The 6,100-nt window shown below is 43.5% G+C and overlaps 1 pseudogene; it reads right to left on the reverse strand.

Annotated features, from left to right (window-relative positions):
• Positions 1-1,112: 1,112 nt before the first annotated feature.
• Positions 1,113-5,719, reverse strand: LOC123396952 (annotated as a pseudogene).
• Between the last annotated feature and the right edge of the window lie 381 nt (positions 5,720-6,100).

Genomic DNA, 6,100 nt, shown 5'->3' on the forward strand with positions numbered 1-6,100 from the left:
AGGTGGAGGTGGGGCAAACACTAGATCAGGTGCCACGTCTGAATGATGAGATAATTGCGTCAAAGATCGTGCGAGATGTCCAACAGGTGGAGGTGGCGCAAACACTAGCTCAGGTGCCTCATCTGAATGATGAGATAATTGGGCCAAAGATGGAGAGCGTACCGGATGTCCAATATGAGGTGGAGGTGAATCAAATTCTAGCTCAGGTGCATCATGTGAATGATGAGGTATTGGGGCATGAATCTGTCGACTAATCTAATGTAAGCCAAAATTCTAATGTAAGCTCGGTTGGGCATTTTGTAGTATGTTTTGCAATGGGGCTGTCCTTTTTCCTCTGAGAGTTGGCATGTTCGCTTCCTTGCCTCTATGGTTTCCTTCCTTCATCCTTTGATTTTTTTTTTCTCTCTCTCTCTACACCCCCTCATGTTTTGGAATGATCTAAACCAAATTCAAATCGTTAATTTCCTTTCCTTTCCCTACTGGAAACCATGTCGTGCATTAACTCAATTAGATCTTATCAAAACTATGTCCGACACTAATAAAAAAAGGGCAATGCTACGCGTTCACCGGAGGATTATTTCCAATGATCCGTCACCTTCACAGCCGTTTGATTTAATGCATCTAGTTTGAAACACCCTACTCTGAATTTCCATCAGAGCAAGAGCACCGCTATGTTTTCGCAAATATCTTCTCAAGCTAAAATTTACCCCTTAGAAAGCAGCAAGTAGCGAGTGGAAACACATCATAGCTGATCAACAAACAGGTCATTTTGTCTACTAATACATTCAAGTGTTAGTCGAATGGCAAAATGACAATACAGCGGATGACAAGACTGGTAAATAAATAGTCATTTCTCTTAGTTCCTTTACACGGTTGTGGACGCGCCAATTTAGGGACTGCCTTGTCATTGTCTGCAGACGCGCCACGGCGTATAAGATGCCTGATTTGACAAGTCCAGTTGTACATGCTCTTAGATTTTATCTTAATATGGATGGGAGGGACTAGTAGATATATTATGGATTGTACAAATAGAATTTATACGCACATATATTACATATCATGAAAGTTATCACAAAAGTTTTGAAACCGGCTCCAATACTTTATAACCGAATCTAAGAGTCTCGTAGCCAGTCTATAGAATCATCATATGGAGAGATATAGCCAGGATACCACATAATTCTATACATTTCTTGAATCCCACCTCTGGTTTTCAGCAAATTAACAAAATAAATCAGACCACGCCTTCCATACTTCTTCACACCAGCAACATCAAATAGGAATGCACAGATGTAGAGGAGGAAAACCGGCATTCTATGTCATGAAACAACATTCAGTTAGTGCTTGAAGGAAGCATCTCCAAAAGAAATGCATAAAAAGGATAATTGTGTTGTTTCATAATCAAATCAAGCCCAATCTATGAAAGTGTTTTGATGGTACTGGAGATTTCATATTAACCAATAAAGGTTGGATACAATATTTAGTTGCTTACACAAAGTTATGGCTCAGGAATCTATGTTCTACACAGAGTTCCACCAAGTCTTGGCAGACTACTGAAATCTGATTACAAACATCTATATATCTTGTATAGCTATAAGATACATAAGAAGACATAAGAAGACATATAGAACAGTCAGATCCTCTGGTGGGAGGATTGTACTTATGTTGACAGCCCTAAATAACACTAAATATATATCATATGTTCGTATCAAAGCTCCAATATTAGGTCACGAAGTTAATGATAAGCTTGACAAAAATTTGAGCAGACACATACAATTTAGACCAACAATGTTGAATGGCAACCCAATGACAGAATGAGATGGCATTACACGTTGAAAGAAAGCATTCAACAGTTTGTGGTTTGCACATTTGTACTCTCTACATGCAGTGCAATGAGAGTTTAAGGATACTTCATGCATTCTTCGACAAACAGAATTATGAACTGCATTCTCAAGCGGTGAGAGAATGTGCCGATTGAAGATTTCCTTACCTACTGGATGTGAAGCAAAGTTATCAGTGTTCAAGTGCCCATGGAAACATTGTATTATCTTGTTTTAGGCCATTTTTGCTAGGCTAATTGCACACACATGATGTGTTGCTTAATGCTTGTGACTATATGCAGTTTGAATACCTTTGTCACCCTATTATTAGTGTAAGACAACCACAACCCTTAACACAACAAAGTTAAACTTGGGCAGAAGAACAAAGTGACATACAAAAAACAAAATCTAGTAAGGCCAAGAAAAATTGTTCCATCTTTCTCTTCCATCACTCATGTTGAATGTAAGCCTTACTGTTCACATTTTGGATATGAATTTAACATCACGAGTGTATATTTGACATTTGTTCTAGTTCGTTCCTAGTACCCATAATTTTCTAGGGCTATAACGTTTCCCTACTGATCTCATTTTCGTCACAAGGTTCTTGTGGACACCAAAAAACATTAGCTGCCACTATGCTTGACCGTTGACCTATAGATCTAAAATATAACTCCTATGATGTTGTAGTGTTGATATATCAGCTTGACAAGCTATCTTAGTTCTAAAATGTAAAAAGTGAAAAGGAATACATAAAAACAGAATTATGTGATGTACAAATTGGAGGATAAGTTGTCATTCAAGAATTTGTAATTCAATGTTAGAAAGGGTTGTTTAAAAAATGCAAGCGATGACTCTAAACAAAACTGTTGCACCTGACTACTAAATGATTTAGGAGTTAGACAATGCATACTGACCTAATAGCATCCAGGAGGACATAGTTTTTCTTGATATCCTTCAAAACCATGATAAGTATGGTACCTACATTGAAAAGGTGATGCAATAAATGTCCACAAATATGGCTAAGCGGAACTACTGCAAAAAGAAATAAGACTGGACCATAAAAATTAAAGCAGAATGACTTGCGATTCACAAAAGGTGACATGAGGTTATAAATACATACAAATGTAAATACAGTTAGAGTTAATGCTAAACAAGCTATTTGAGGTTGCTAAAGCCCCTGGTGATTTAAAAAATGAACACATCCATGTTGCCACTGATCAGTCACTTGTGAAATTTATATTAACAGTTCAGTTCATACTCCCTCCGTTCTTAAATATAAGTCTTCTAAGAGATTTCATTAGGAGTCTACATACGAAACAAAATGAGTGAATCTACACTCTAAAGTATGTCTATATACATCCGTATGTAGTCTATTAGTGGAATCTCTAGAAAGACTTATATTTAGGAACGGAGGGAGTACTTCATAGTAATTTCTCACAACTTCATAAAGTCAGGAGTCTTGCAGTGGGTATATGGCATTTTGGGCAGGTGACGGTGACCCAGACAACTACAGTGTATGCATTATAAATATGTTAATTCAATCCCGAAACGACTATTGTTTTGAATTAAGCTGATAACTTTTAGTTAAGTTACATAACACTAATGAGTCAAAGATACAGTCCAGGCTTCATCACAGTATCTGTTTGGAGCACAAAGTATTGTTCACTCTGCACATTTGTGAACAAGATTTTGTGCTCCAATAAGATAATGTGTTAGTATTATTGTTTATTCATACGGATATTTCATACTCTTCTCCTGCACTAAAAAAATACAAAAAGTAGGAGCATCTCTAACCCATCCGCAATAAATCCTTAACTCCCAAAAAACTGCCACTATGGGAGTTAGCACACTCTAACCCATCCGCAATACTTCTCTTAGCCCCCTAAAAATTTCAGAAGCTCTAAAAAAATCCTTAACTCCCAATACTTCTACCTCTGTGTGTGTGGCGGGGTGGGTGGGGGAAGGAAGTTTCCCTCCTCAACCCCCCACCTTCTGCCGATGACATCTCCACAGGCTAAGCCACCCCCGTGGGCCGTGTCCCGGCCCACTCCGGCCACACCGCCACCTATCTCCGTCTCCCAAGCCTTCTCCCGTCGCCTCCAACTCCCACTAATGAGTCTTAACTGGCAGCAGCCACTGCAGCAGCTCACCTCCCCACCACTGCAGCCGTACACCACTGCCTCCCGAGCCTCCTCCTGTGCCTGGCACACCTTCCCCGAGGGTCCCGGCAGGCACTTCCCCCGCCCGCGCTGACTGTCATCGCCTCCAAAATCGCGTCACGGTCTCGAGCGGCAGCGAGGTCGGGAATTGGTATGTCACCTCCCCCCCCCCCGCGCCTTCTGCCGATGACATCTCCGACAGGCTAAGCCACCCCCATGGGCCGTGTCCCGGCCCACTCCGGCCACACCGCCACCTATCTCCGTCTTCCAAGCCTTCTCCCGTCGCCTCCAGCTCCCACTAATGAGTGGTAACTGGCAGCAGCCACTGCAGCAGCTCACCTCCCCACCACTGCAGCCGTACACCACTGCCTCCCGAGCCTCCTCCTGTGCCTGCCACACCTTCCCCGAGGGTCCCAACAGCCACTTCCCCCGCCCGCGCTGACTGTCATCGCCTCCAAAATCGCGTCACGGTCTCCAGCGTCATCGAGGTCAGGAATTGGTATGTCCCCCCCCCCCCCCCGCTGCCACAGCGGTATTTCTAGTGATCCCCGCCGGCCACCACGCCCTCCTGCTGGAGATGCACGGAATGTATTTGACAAAAGGGTCAAAAGGCTTCTTCTTTTTCTTCCTTCCCTTTTTTTCTGCAATTATGTAGAAATATAGTTCAAATTTGGTTTTTGTATGCAAAGTTAGGAGAGAATTGTCCAAAAAAATATTGGGAGTTAAGCTTAGGGAATGGGTTAGATATAAGCAATATTGGGAGTTATGGGGTTTGGGGAGTTGGGGATGGGTTAGAACTTAGAAATGATCTAAAATACTCCCTCCATTTTCTTTTACTCCTCATATAAGATGGGAGTACTAGTTTTCTATACAATCTGCTCCATTATCTATGCTACTCTGTGCATCATATAATCCCTTTTGATGTGTTTAACTGAAAATAACAATTTCAAAAAAAAAGAAATACCAAATTTCAGTCGGGTGATCAAGCTGTTTGACTTGTGGCGTTTATGCAAGTCTGATGATACAACACTGAGTTTATAGAATAAGTAGGCAAGCATGACATCAACAAAAATGGAAGAACCGTCTTCCACAGTTGGTAACAGCCAACACATCCAAGAAATGCACCTGCAAATAGACATAATCCATATAGTGTGAGTAACTCAACAGTTTAAACAATGAACATATAACAGAGTCATTCAACTGAAACTCAAACGCACCAAAGACCATGCCGATTTGATAGTCCTCAAGGTCGTATGGGCGGCGGAGCGAGCAGAACTCAGCTATGTTGCGCAGCAGGGGGCGGAACATGTCAACCATCTCCGCCTTCAACGCCTCCCATGCGTCGTCCCCTTTGTTTTTAATGACAGGCTGATCCTCCATGTCAGGAGGGGGACCAGGGGAGCAACGCTGCAGAAGAAGTGGCATAAAGTTCATACGCCCGAATACACTATGGAATTAGGGAACTGGGTTACCCAGAAGAAAGTACTCCCGCTTTAAAGATATATAAGAGCGCTTAGATCACTACTTTACGGACGGAGTAGTACTTACCACTACCGACGGCCATGAAGCACCGATCCGGTGGGGACGGGAGCATGGTGAGAAGGAAACCCTGTGTGTAAGCTCCCTGGCCCCGGTGCCCGCGGCAAGAACGGTCCCGCGGCCATTTCCACTTCGAGCTGCCGCTATTCTCTGGGACGTCAGGTGGGCGCCGTCGCCGGCGCCGCCACAGCGGACAGCCAACATCGGAACCGGGGGTGCGGGTGGGGGTGGGGGGCTGGCGGCGCTGGGTTTCAGGGCGCGTTGGTACACTTCTTGGAGAGATCTAGGGTAGGCATCCAGTATTGCTAATATAAACTGGTGGGAATGGCGATGGAGACCACCGCTGGGTTTCAGACCATTCGTTCGCCGTTGGATCGGAAGGAGCACATGCGTTGGATCTGCTACGGTGCTACTTTTTTTTGAGCAACAGCTACGGTGCTACCTAGTCTTTTTTTTTTGAAAGACCGGTGCTACCTAGTCCAGTCGAGAGATAGGGGGGCAAAGCTATGCGCCCGCGCGTCGGCCCATTTTTTTTGATAGATCTGTTCGGATCCGTTCGATTTGCACGTGTGCACTCGTAAGATT

The sequence above is a fragment of the Hordeum vulgare genome, chromosome 5H, assembly GCF_904849725.1.
Source record: "Hordeum vulgare subsp. vulgare chromosome 5H, MorexV3_pseudomolecules_assembly, whole genome shotgun sequence".
Lineage (NCBI taxonomy): Eukaryota > Viridiplantae > Streptophyta > Magnoliopsida > Poales > Poaceae > Hordeum > Hordeum vulgare.